Here is a 14335-nt window from a genome sequence, read left to right as displayed (position 1 = left end):
GGTTAACACCTGATTTGAATCCATGGTAAATACAGACTCTTAAATACCGATTTTGGCCCAAAATCGGTATTTCAGAGCCTCCCTACATCTCAAACTTCAATTTTACCTATTCTTAATTACCGAATCGGTATTTTACCGATCGGTAACGTTACCGATCGGTAACTTTACCGATCTGTAACTTTACCGATCGGTAACTTTACCGATCTGTAACTTTACCGATCGGTAACTTTACCGATCGGTAAATGTACCGATCGGTAACTTTACCGATCGGTAACTTTACCGAATCGGGAAATTTACCGATTCGGCCTATTTTCTGTCACCTACATGCCGATCTCCAGATACCGGTCGGTAACGGCCGATTTCGGCCGTTTCCGACCGGTATTCGGCTACCTACATCCGGCCCTTGGTCCCTTATAATGTTTTCGTGAAGATCTCTGTGGAAGCAAGAGTTCTTAATACAGAAATGTATTGCTCAACCGATTCCCCAGGTAATTGAGATCGCAAGAAAAACGTATGTCTTTCTACTACTATGCTGACCTTTTTACCGTTGTTTTCTTCTAGAGCTTTGATCACCTCAATGTATTCATCACTAAAAATCACTTCATCATATTGTGAACTTACATCCACATCCTATTTTTTACTCCCTTCTTCACTTTCTTCATTGCTCTCATTTTCACTGGTATTCTCCTCAATGATTATCTGTTTCTTATCTTTACCTATTGGTAGAGTTTTCAAAACTTTCCTACCTTCCATTCCTAAATTATGTTTTAGTAATGCGACAATCTTTCTCTGTCAGAGGGCCTATTCTGTGGAAAACACTTCCCCCACACATGCGTAAAGAAGAAAACTACACCAGATTTAGAAAGAATATAAAGACCTGGCTCTTTCAGAAACAACTATGCTAAATCATGCTCATCATATACTTTTGCCCAACCCCATGTCATAGGCGCCGGGAAACCCTTGTTGGGTAGCTGTGCGCCATACAAATGTAAAAAATAAATAAATAATGCCACGTTTTGAGAAGCTATAAAATCCTCTCCACCTATGGCCTCTTAATAAGTTTCAAATTACTCTATCCAGTCTTCCCACGGTAAGGTGGGTTACCCAGGATTTTGTAAAAATTTGGGTGGAGCAGTGATAGATGACATGCCCATAGTGACTGTGCTACTTGACAGTAATCTAAAATGCGCTTATAACTAAGCACACTTCCCAATCAACACTCTATTAGAGTCCTAACAATGTAAAAATTATATATGCCAATAATAGTTATGCACTTTATTGTGTTCTGGTGACTGACCAATAACTGTTCACTTGTCCTGATCTTAGATTACGTGCAAGAGATAAAGGAAAAAAAAAATTAACAAAATGAATGTGGTCACCATTGTCCATGTAGCTGTTTATAGTATCAATCTAAGGATTGTACCTAAAGGGGACAGTTCCCAATTTCTTAGTTGCTCTTCTTCAAAAACAACAACTTCCTTCTTCCTTGCTGAAGTATTCGGCTTCTGCCTGCTGTTCCGTTCTTGGCGCGAAGCTCTGGCAATGTTTCTGTCTCTTGTGTTGTAGGTTGTTATGGCAACCTGATGCTATTCCTTACAGGATTTCAGCCTACATTGCACGTTACCATGCAGCGCGATCGATACACACTGAGCACACTGCCTTGCGCTAGTGACGCGACGGGGTTCAGGAACTGCACGTCTCCTCACTGTGACATGCAGCACTAGCTTTGGAATGGAGGCAATAACATCGCGAGTAGCCGGTAAGCAAATTTGAAGAATAACATGTGCTCACTTTTAAAACATAACTTGTGCTCTTGGTCCCACAACAGTCTCTGAGTAAAATTCAGAAAACCAAGTACACAAGGCTATCCCAACTGGCTTCCTCACTCTTAGACAATGCTCCTCAGCCCCCTTTCTTCCTTTGCTCCGCTCGGTGCGCACCTCAAACAATCAGCTCCAACGTTTCCGTTTCTACTCACCCCGGGGTTACACCTGCAGCATCGGCACTTACCTAGATGCAAGCCGGCACCACGCTGACTAGCACAGTTTAGGCATCCACAGCAATACGGTGTTACTTCTTACCCAATTCACAATCGGGCAGGTGTTCTTCCACCAATTTTAGTTGCCTTACTGCGGGGTGGATGATGAAAGGTTCTTGTTAATTGGTGCCTGTCAGTGTCAGTCTCGCACAGCAGCGTGTTCTCTTCAGCAATGTAATACCACAGTCAGTAGTCATATAAATAAATACCAGTTAAATAGTGATGGAGCGAGTTTTAGAAATATATTTTGTTTCGACTCGCAAAGTTAAACTTCCATAATAAAATAATCATATTAATCAGCATGAAGTGAATTATACTAATCAACCTAGATTAAAATGCATACACGACACAAGGGACTAATATATGTGCTCTATATTGCACATGCATGTACGTGAAAAATAATAAACTAACCTTGTCTATTGTTTTTGTCAGAATTAAATGCGGCTGTTTTATTAATGGCATGTGCTTATTTGTGTGTGCTTATGTTATGTCTTTTCGTCTTTATGTGGCACAGGTTCGAGGAAGAATCCTGTTTGTCGCTAAAATGCTTTGGCTAGCTAACATTTATTAATGGGTTAATAATTAGCAAAGGTTTATTTGCTTAAACGCTCCGTCCATCATCCCCTTTTGTATCGCTTTGTTTGCCCTAAGTGTGGCAGGGTATGCTCAGACGTGAGTCCCTTGCTCACTTGGCCACTGGATTCAAGATAGCCTGGCTGATGAGGATTATGAATCCGAAACCGTTCCCAGGGTGCTTGTTTCCGGTCCATGGAAGACATGGCTTGGCCGTTTGGGCTGGACTGTTCTCATGAGGCACAGGGTCAGACTGATTTGCATATAGCCATGTCTGAAATGGGGTGGCTGAGTGGGCTAAAGAATGGTTATAGATTAAACCCAGATCAGTTGACTGGGGGTGAGTGTTTGATTTGCTCAAACGCTCCGTCCATCATCCCCTTTTGTATCGCTTTCTTTGCCCTAAGAGTGGCAGGGTATGCTCAGACGTGAGTCCCTTGCTCACTTGGCCACTGGATTCAAGATAGCCTGGCTGATGAGGATTATGAATCCGAAACCGGTCCCAGGGTGCTTGTTTCCGGTCCATGGAAGACATGGCTTGGCAGTTCGAGCTGGACTGTTCCCATGAAAAACAGGGTCAGACTGATTTGCATATAGCCATGTCTGAAATGGGGTGGCTGAGTGGGCTAAAGAATGGTGATGGATTAAACCCAGATCAGTTGACTGGGGGTGAGTGTTTGATTTGCTCAAACGCTCCGTCCATCATCCCCTTTTGTATCGCTTTGTGTGCCCTAAGTGTGGCAGGGTATGCTCAGACGTGAGTCCCTTCGTCACTTGGCCACTGGATTCAAGATAGCCTGGCTAATGAGGATTATGAATCCGAAACCGGTCCCAGGATACTTGTTTCCGGTCCATGGAAGACATGGCTTCGCAGTTCGGGGTGAACTGTTCCCATGACGCACAGGGGCAGACTGATTTGCATATAGCCATGTCTGAAATGGGGTGGCTGAGTGGGCTAAAGAATGGTGATGGATTAAACCCAGATCAGTTGACTGGGGGTGAGTGTTTGATTTGCTCAAACGCTCCGTTCATCACCCCCTTCTGTATCGCTTTGTTTGCCCTAAGTGTGGCAGGGTATGCTCAGACGTGAGTCCCTTGCTCACTTGGCCACTGGATTCAAGATAGCCTGGCTGATGAGGATTATGAATCCGAAACCGGTCCCAGGATGCTTCTTTCCGGTCCATGGAAGACATGGCTTGGCAGTTCGGGCTGGACTGTTCCCATGAGGCAGAGGGTCAGACTGATTTGCATATAGCCATGTCTGAAATGGGGTGGCTGAGTGGGCTAAAGAATGGTGATGGATTAAACCCAGATCAGTTGACTGGGGGTGAGTGTTTTATTTGCTCAAACGCTCCGTCCATCATCCCCTTTTTTATCGCTTTGTTTGCCCTAAGTGTGGCAGGGTATGCTCAGACGTGAGTCCCTTGCTCACTTGGCCACTGGATTCAAGATAGCCTGGCTGATGAGGATTATGACTCCGAAACCGTTCCCAGGGTGCTTGTTTCCGATCCATGGAAGACATGGCTTGGCAGTTCGGGCTTGACTGTTCCCATGAGGCACAGGGTCAGACTGATTTGCATATAGCCATGTCTGAAATGGGGTGGCTGAGTGGGCTAAAGAATGGTGATGGATTAAACCCAGATCAGTTGACTGGGGGTGAGTGTTTGATTTGCTCAAACGCTCCGTCCATCATCCCCTTTTGTATCGCTTTGTTTGCCCTAAGTGTGGCAGGGTATGGTCAGACGTGAGTCACTTGCTCACTTGGCCACTGGATTCAAGATAGCCTGGCTGATGAGGATTATGAATCCGAAACCGTTCCCAGGGTGCTTGTTTCCGGTCCATGGAAGACATGGCTTGGCAGTTTGGGCTGGACTGTTCTCATGAGGCACAGGGTCAGACTGATTTGCATATAGCCATGTCTGAAATGGGGTGGCTGAGTGGGCTAAAGAATGGTGATGGATTAAACCCAGATCAGTTGACTGGGGGTGAGTGTTTGATTTGCTCAAACGCTCCGTCCATCATCCCCTTTTGTATCGCTTTGTTTGCCCTAAGTGTGGCAGGGTATGCTCAGACGTGAGTCCCTTGCTCACTTGGCCACTGGATTCAAGATAGCCTGGCTGATGAGGATTATGAATCCAAAACCGGTCCCAGGATGCTTGTTTCCGGTCCATGGAAGACATGGCTTGGCAGTTCGGGCTAGACTGTTCCCATGAGGCACAGGGTCAGACTGATTTGCATATAGCCATGTCTGAAATGGGGTGGCTGAGTGGGCTAAAGAATGGTGATGGATTAAACCCAGATAAGTTGACTGGGGGTGAGTGTTTGATTTGCTCAAACGCTCCGTCCATCATCCCCTTTTGTATCGCTTTGTTTGCCCTAAGTGTGGCAGGGTATGGTCAGACGTGAGTCCCTTGCTCACTTGGCCACTGGATTCAAGATAGCCTGGCTGATGAGGATTATGAATCCGAAACCGTTCCCAGGGTCCTTGTTTCCGGTCCATGGAAGACATGGCTTGGCAGTTTGGGCTGGACTGTTCTCATGAGGCACAGGGTCAGACTGATTTGCATATAGCCATGTCTGAAATGGGGTGGCTGAGTGGGCTAAAGAATGGTGATGGATTAAACCCAGATCAGTTGACTGGGGGTGAGTGTTTGATTTGCTCAAAGGCTCCGTCCATCATCCCCTTTTGTATCGCTTTGTTTGCCCTAAGTGTGGCAGGGTATGCTCAGACGTGAGTCCCTTGCTCACTTGGCCACTGGATTCAAGATAGCCTGGCTGATGAGGATTATGAATCCAAAACCGGTCCCAGGATGCTTGTTTCCGGTCCATGGAAGACATGGCTTGGCAGTTCGGGCTAGACTGTTCCCATGAGGCACAGGGTCAGACTGATTTGCATATAGCCATGTCTGAAATGGGGTGGCTGAGTGGGCTAAAGAATGGTGATGGATTAAACCCAGATCAGTTGACTTGGGGTGAGTGTTTGATTTGCTTAAACGCTCCGTCCATCATCCCCTTTTGTATCGCTTTGTTTGCCCTAAGTGTGGCAGGGTATGCTCAGACGTGAGTCCCTTGCTCACTTGGCCACTGGATTCAAGATAGCCTGGCTGATGAGGATTATGAATCCGAAACCGTTCCCAGGGTGCTTGTTTCCGGTCCATGGAAGACATGGCTTGGCAGTTTGGGCTGGACTGTTCTCATGAGGCACAGGGTCAGACTGATTTGCATATAGCCATGTCTGAAATGGGGTGGCTGAGTGGGCTAAAGAATGGTGATGGATTAAACCCAGATCAGTTGACTGGGGGTGAGTGTTTGATTTGCTCAAACGCTCCGTCCATCATCCCCTTTTGTATCGCTTTATTTGCCCTAAGTGTGGCAGGGTATGCTCAGACGTGAGTCCCTTGCTCACTTGGCCACTGGATTCAAGATAGCCTGGCTGATGAGGATTATGAATCCGAAACCGGTCCCAGGATGCTTGTTTCCGGTCCATGGAAGACATGGCTTGGCAGTTCGGGCTTGACTGTTCCCATGAGGCACAGGGTCAGAGTGATTTGCATAGAGCCATGTCTGAAATGGGGTGGCTGAGTGGGCTAAAGAATGGTGATGGATTAAACCCGGATCAGTTGACTGGGGGTGAGTGTTTGATTTGCTCAAACGCTCCATTCATCATCCCCTTTTGTGTCGCTTTGTTTGCCCTAAGTGTGGCAGGGTATGCTCAGACGTGAGTCCCTTGCTCACTTGGCCACTGGATTCAAGATAGCCTGGCTGATGAAGATTATGAATCCGAAACCGTTCCCAGGGTGCTTGTTTCCGGTCCATGGAAGACATGGCTTGGCAGTTTGGGCTGGACTGTTCTCATGAGGCACAGGGTCAGACTGATTTGCATATAGCCATGTCTGAAATGGGGTGGCTGAGTGGGCTAAAGAATGGTGATGGATTAAACCCAGATCATTTGACTGGGGGTGAGTGTTTGATTTGCTCAAACGCTCCGTCCATCATCCCCTTTTGTATCGCTTTGTTTGCCCTAAGTGTGGCAGGGTATGCTCAGACGTGAGTCCCTTGCTCACTTGGCCACTGGATTCAAGATAGCCTGGCTGATGAGGATTATGAATCCGAAACCGGTCCCAGGATGCTTGTTTCCGGTCCATGGAAGACATGGCTTGGCAGTTCGGGCTGGACTGTTCCCATGAGGCACAGGGTCAGACTGATTTGCATATAGCCATGTCTGAAATGGGGTGGCTGAGTGGGCTAAAGAATGGTGATGGATTAAACCCAGATCAGTTGACTGGGGGTGAGTGTTTGATTTGCTCAAACGCTCCGTCCATCATCCCCTTTTGTATCGCTTTGTTTGCCCTAAGTGTGGCAGGGTATGCTCAGACGAGTCCCCTAGTCACTTGGCCACTGGATTCAAGATAGCCTGGCTGATGAGGAATTTTTGAATCTGAAACCGGTCCCAGGATGCTTGTTTCCAGTCCATGGAAGACATGGCTTGGCAGTTCGGGCTGGACTGTTCCCTTGAGGCACAGGGTCAGACTGATTTGCATATAGCCATGTCTGAAATGGGGTGGCTGAGTGGGCTAAAGAATGGTGATGGATTAAACCCAGATCAGTTGACTGGGGGTGAGTGTTTGATTTTCTCAAACGCTCCGTCCATCATCCCCTTTTGTATCGCTTTATTTGACATAAGTGTGGCAGGGTATGCTCAGACGTGAGTCCCTTGCTCACTTGGCCACTGGATTCAAGATAGCCTGGCTGATGAGGATTATGAATCCGAAACCGGTCCCAGGAGGCTTGTTTCCGGTCCATGGAAGACATGGCTTGGCAGTTCGGGCTTGACTGTTCCCATGAGGCACAGGGTCAGACTGATTTGCATATAGCCATGTCTGAAATGGGGTGGCTGAGTTGGCTAAAGAATGGTGATGGATTAAACCCAGATCAGTTGACTGGGGGTGAGTGTTTGATTTGCTCAAACGCTCCATTCATCATCCCCTTTTGTGTCGCTTTGTTTGCCCTAAGTGTGGCAGGGTATGCTCAGACGTGAGTTCCTTGCTCACTTGGCCACTGGATTCAAGATAGCCTGGCTGATGAGGATTATGAATCCGAAACCGGTCCCAGGATGCTTCTTTCCGGTCCATGGAAGACATGGCTTGGCAGTTCGGGCTGGACTGTTCCCATGAGGCACAGGGTCAGACTGATTTGCATATAGCCATGTCTGAAATGGGGTGGCTGAGTGGGCTAAAGAATGGTGATGGATTAAACCCAGATCAGTTGACTGGGGGTGAGTGTTTGATTTGCTTAAATGCTCCGTCCATCATCCCCTTTTGTATCGCTTTGTTTGCCCTAAGTGTGGCAGGGTATGCTCAGACGTGAGTCCCTTGCTCACTTGGCCACTGGATTCAAGATAGCCTGGCTGATGAGGATTATGAATCTGAAACCGGTCCCAGGATGCTTGTTTCCTGTCCATGGAAGACATGGCTTGGCAGTTCGGGCTTGACTGTTCCCATGAGGCACAGGGTCAGACTGATTTGCATAGAGCCATGTCTGAAATGGGGTGGCTGAGTGGGCTAAAGAATGGTGATGGATTAAACCCAGATCAGTTGACTGGGGGTGAGTGTTTGATTTGCTCAAACGCTCCATTCATCATCCCCTTTTGTGTCGCTTTGTTTGCCCTAAGTGTGGCAGGGTATGCTCAGACGTGAGTCCCTTGCTCTCTTGGCCACTGGATTCAAGATAGCCTGGCTGATGAGGATTATGAATCCGAAACCGGTCCCAGGATGCTTCTTTCCGGTCCAGGGAAGACATGGCTTGGTAGTTTGGGCTGGACTGTTCTCATGAGGCACAGGGTCAGACTGATTTGCATATAGCCATGTCTGAAATGGGGTGGCTGAGTGGGCTAAAGAATGGTGATGGATTAAACCCAGATCATTTGACTGGGGGTGAGTGTTTGATTTGCTCAAACGCTCCGTCCATCATCCCCTTTTGTATCGCTTTGTTTGCCCTAAGTGTGGCAGGGTATGCTCAGACGTGAGTCCCTTGCTCACTTGGCCACTGGATTCAAGATAGCCTGGCTGATGAGGATTATGAATCCGAAACCGGTCCCAGGGTGCTTGTTTCCGGTCCATGGAAGACATGGCTTGGCAGTTTGGGCTGGACTGTTCTCATGAGGCACAGGGTCAGACTGATTTGCATATAGCCATGTCTGAAATGGGGTGGCTGAGTGGGCTAAAGAATGGTGATGGATTAAACCCAGATCATTTGACTGGGGGTGAGTGTTTGATTTGCTCAAACGCTCCGTCCATCATCCCCTTTTGTATCGCTTTGTTTGCCCTAAGTGTGGCAGGGTATGCTCAGACGTGAGTCCCTTGCTCACTTGGCCACTGGATTCAAGATAGCCTGGCTGATGAGGATTATGAATCCGAAACCGGTCCCAGGATGCTTGTTTCCGGTCCATGGAAGACATGGCTTGGCAGTTCGGGCTGGACTATTCCCATGAGGCACAGGGTCAGACTGATTTGCATATAGCCATGTCTGAAATGGGGTGGCTGAGTGGGCTAAAGAATGGTGATGGATTAAACCCAGATCAGTTGACTGGGGGTGAGTGTTTGATTTGCTCAAACGCTCCGTCCATCATCCCCTTTTGTATCGCTTTGTTTGCCCTAAGTGTGGCAGGGTATGCTCAGACGAGTCCCCTAGGAACTTGGCCACTGGATTCAAGATAGCCTGGCTGATGAGGATTATGAATCTGAAACCGGTCCCAGGATGCTTGTTTCCGGTCCATGGAAGACATGGCTTGGCAGTTCGGGCTGGACTGTTCCCTTGAGGCACAGGGTCAGACTGATTTGCATATAGCCATGTCTGAAATGGGGTGGCTGAGTGGGCTAAAGAATGGTGATGGATTAAACCCAGATCAGTTGACTGGGGGTGAGTGTTTGATTTGCTCAAACGCTCCGTCCATCATCCCCTTTTGTATCGCTTTGTTTGCCCTAAGTGTGGCAGGGTATGGTCAGACGTGAGTCCCTTGCTCACTTGGCCACTGGATTCAAGATAGCCTGGCTAATGAGGATTATGAATCCGAAACCGTTCCCAGGGTGCTTGTTTCCGGTCCATGGAAGACATGGCTTGGCAGTTTGGGCTGGACTGTTCTCATGAGGCACAGGGTCAGACTGATTTGCATATAGCCATGTCTGAAATGGGGTGGCTGAGTGGGCTAAAGAATGGTGATGGATTAAACCCAGATCAGTTGACTGGGGGTGAGTGTTTGATTTGCTCAAACGCTCCGTCCATCATCCCCTTTTGTATCGCTTTGTTTGCCCTAAGTGTGGCAGGGTATGCTCAGACTTGAGTCCCTTGCTCACTTGGCCACTGGATTCAAGATAGCCTGGCTGATGAGGATTATGAATCCGAAACCGGTCCCAGGATGCTTGTTTCCGGTCCATGGAAGACATGGCTTGGCAGTTCGGGCTTGATTGTTCCCATGAGGCACAGGGTCAGACTGATTTGCATATAGCCATGTCTGAAATGGGGTGGCTGAGTGGGCTAAAGAATGGTGATGGATTAAACCCAGATCAGTTGACTGAGGGTGAGTGTTTGATTTGCTCAAACGCTCCATTCATCATCCCCTTTTGTGTCGCTTTGTTTGCCCTAAGTGTGGCAGGGTATGCTCAGACGTGAGTCCCTTGCTCACTTGGCCACTGGATTCAAGATAGCCTGGCTGATGAGGATTATGAATCCGAAACCGTTCCCAGGGTGCTTGTTTCCGGTCCATGGAAGACATGGCTTGGCAGTTTGGGCTGGACTGTTCTCATGAGGCACAGGGTCAGACTGATTTGCATATAACCATGTCTGAAATGGGGTGGCTGAGTGGGCTAAAGAATGGTGATGGATTAAACCCAGATCAGTTGACTGGGGGTGAGTGTTTGATTTGTTCAAACGCTCCGTCCATCATCCCCTTTTGTATCGCTTTATTTGCCCTAAGTGTGGCAGGGTATGCTCAGACGTGAGTCCCTTGCTCACTTGGCCACTGGATTCAAGATAGCCTGGCTGATGAGGATTATGAATCCGAAACCGGTCCCAGGATGCTTGTTTCCGGTCCATGGAAGACATGGCTTGGCAGTTCGGGCTGGACTATTCCCATGAGGCACAGGGTCAGACTGATTTGCATATAGCCATGTCTGAAATGGGGTGGCTGAGTGGGCTAAAGAATGGTGATGGATTAAACCCAGATCAGTTGACTGGGGGTGAGTGTTTGATTTGCTCAAACGCTCCGTCCATCATCCCCTTTTGTATCGCTTTGTTTGCCCTAAGTGTGGCAGGGTATGCTCAGACGAGTCCCCTAGTCACTTGGCCACTGGATTCAAGATAGCCTGGCTGATGAGGATTATGAATCTGAAACCGGTCCCAGGATGCTTGTTTCCGGTCCATGGAAGACATGGCTTGGCAGTTCGGGCTGGACTGTTCCCTTGAGGCACAGGGTCAGACTGATTTGCATATAGCCATGTCTGAAATGGGGTGGCTGAGTGGGCTAAAGAATGGTGATGGATTAAACCCAGATCAGTTGACTGGGGGTGAGTGTTTGATTTGCTCAAACGCTCCGTCCATCATCCCCTTTTGTATCGCTTTGTTTGCCCTAAGTGTGGCAGGGTATGGTCAGACGTGAGTCCCTTGCTCACTTGGCCACTGGATTCAAGATAGCCTGGCTAATGAGGATTATGAATCCGAAACCGTTCCCAGGGTGCTTGTTTCCGGTCCATGGAAGACATGGCTTGGCAGTTTGGGCTGGACTGTTCTCATGAGGCACAGGGTCAGGCTGATTTGCATATAGCCATGTCTGAAATGGGGTGGCTGAGTGGGCTAAAGAATGGTGATGGATTAAACCCAGATCAGTTGACTGGGGGTGAGTGTTTGATTTGCTCAAACGCTCCGTCCATCATCCCCTTTTGTATCGCTTTGTTTGCCCTAAGTGTGGCAGGGTATGCTCAGACGTGAGTCCCTTGCTCACTTGGCCACTGGATTCAAGATAGCCTGGCTGATGAGGATTATGAATCCGAAACCGGTCCCAGGATGCTTGTTTCCGGTCCATGGAAGACATGGCTTGGCAGTTCGGGCTTGACTGTTCCCATGAGGCACAGGGTCAGACTGATTTGCATATAGCCATGTCTGAAATGGGGTGGCTGAGTGGGCTAAAGAATGGTGATGGATTAAACCCAGATCAGTTGACTGAGGGTGAGTGTTTGATTTGCTCAAACGCTCCATTCATCATCCCCTTTTGTGTCGCTTTGTTTGCCCTAAGTGTGGCAGGGTATGCTCAGACGTGAGTCCCTTGCTCACTTGGCCACTGGATTCAAGATAGCCTGGCTGATGAGGATTATGAATCCGAAACCGTTCCCAGGGTGCTTGTTTCCGGTCCATGGAAGACATGGCTTGGCAGTTTGGGCTGGACTGTTCTCATGAGGCACAGGGTCAGACTGATTTGCATATAGCCATGTCTGAAATGGGGTGGCTGAGTGGGCTAAAGAATGGTGATGGATTAAACCCAGATCATTTGACTGGGGGTGAGTGTTTGATTTGCTCAAACGCTCCGTCCATCATCCCCTTTTGTATCGCTTTGTTTGCCCTAAGTGTGGCAGGGTATGCTCAGACGTGAGTCCCTTGCTCACTTGGCCACTGGATTCAAGATAGCCTGGCTGATGAGGATTATGAATCCGAAACCGGTCCCAGGATGCTTGTTTCCGGTCCATGGAAGACATGGCTTGGCAGTTCGGGCTGGACTATTCCCATGAGGCACAGGGTCAGACTGATTTGCATATAGCCATGTCTGAAATGGGGTGGCTGAGTGGGCTAAAGAATGGTGATGGATTAAACCCAGATCAGTTGACTGGGGGTGAGTGTTTGATTTGCTCAAACGCTCCGTCCATCATCCCCTTTTGTATCGCTTTGTTTGCCCTAAGTGTGGCAGGGTATGCTCAGACGAGTCCCCTAGGAACTTGGCCACTGGATTCAAGATAGCCTGGCTGATGAGGATTATGAATCTGAAACCGGTCCCAGGATGCTTGTTTCCGGTCCATGGAAGACATGGCTTGGCAGTTCGGGCTGGACTGTTCCCTTGAGGCACAGGGTCAGACTGATTTGCATATAGCCATGTCTGAAATGGGGTGGCTGAGTGGGCTAAAGAATGGTGATGGATTAAACCCAGATCAGTTGACTGGGGGTGAGTGTTTGATTTGCTCAAACGCTCCGTCCATCATCCCCTTTTGTATCGCTTTGTTTGCCCTAAGTGTGGCAGGGTATGGTCAGACGTGAGTCCCTTGCTCACTTGGCCACTGGATTCAAGATAGCCTGGCTAATGAGGATTATGAATCCGAAACCGTTCCCAGGGTGCTTGTTTCCGGTCCATGGAAGACATGGCTTGGCAGTTTGGGCTGGACTGTTCTCATGAGGCACAGGGTCAGACTGATTTGCATATAGCCATGTCTGAAATGGGGTGGCTGAGTGGGCTAAAGAATGGTGATGGATTAAACCCAGATCAGTTGACTGGGGGTGAGTGTTTGATTTGCTCAAACGCTCCGTCCATCATCCCCTTTTGTATCGCTTTGTTTGCCCTAAGTGTGGCAGGGTATGCTCAGACTTGAGTCCCTTGCTCACTTGGCCACTGGATTCAAGATAGCCTGGCTGATGAGGATTATGAATCCGAAACCGGTCCCAGGATGCTTGTTTCCGGTCCATGGAAGACATGGCTTGGCAGTTCGGGCTTGATTGTTCCCATGAGGCACAGGGTCAGACTGATTTGCATATAGCCATGTCTGAAATGGGGTGGCTGAGTGGGCTAAAGAATGGTGATGGATTAAACCCAGATCAGTTGACTGAGGGTGAGTGTTTGATTTGCTCAAACGCTCCATTCATCATCCCCTTTTGTGTCGCTTTGTTTGCCCTAAGTGTGGCAGGGTATGCTCAGACGTGAGTCCCTTGCTCACTTGGCCACTGGATTCAAGACAGCCTGGCTGATGAGGATTATGAATCCGAAACCGTTCCCAGGGTGCTTGTTTCCGGTCCATGGAAGACATGGCTTGGCAGTTTGGGCTGGACTGTTCTCATGAGGCACAGGGTCAGACTGATTTGCATATAACCATGTCTGAAATGGGGTGGCTGAGTGGGCTAAAGAATGGTGATGGATTAAACCCAGATCAGTTGACTGGGGGTGAGTGTTTGATTTGTTCAAACGCTCCGTCCATCATCCCCTTTTGTATCGCTTTATTTGCCCTAAGTGTGGCAGGGTATGCTCAGACGTGAGTCCCTTGCTCACTTGGCCACTGGATTCAAGATAGCCTGGCTGATGAGGATTATGAATCCGAAACCGGTCCCAGGATGCTTGTTTCCGGTCCATGGAAGACATGGCTTGGCAGTTCGGGCTGGACTATTCCCATGAGGCACAGGGTCAGACTGATTTGCATATAGCCATGTCTGAAATGGGGTGGCTGAGTGGGCTAAAGAATGGTGATGGATTAAACCCAGATCAGTTGACTGGGGGTGAGTGTTTGATTTGCTCAAACGCTCCGTCCATCATCCCCTTTTGTATCGCTTTGTTTGCCCTAAGTGTGGCAGGGTATGCTCAGACGAGTCCCCTAGTCACTTGGCCACTGGATTCAAGATAGCCTGGCTGATGAGGATTATGAATCTGAAACCGGTCCCAGGATGCTTGTTTCCGGTCCATGGAAGACATGGCTTGGCAGT

This window comes from Lissotriton helveticus, chromosome 5_1 (genome assembly GCF_964261635.1).
Source record: "Lissotriton helveticus chromosome 5_1, aLisHel1.1, whole genome shotgun sequence".
In the NCBI taxonomy this organism is placed as follows: domain Eukaryota; kingdom Metazoa; phylum Chordata; class Amphibia; order Caudata; family Salamandridae; genus Lissotriton; species Lissotriton helveticus.
Note: the sequence above shows the minus strand (reverse complement) of the source record.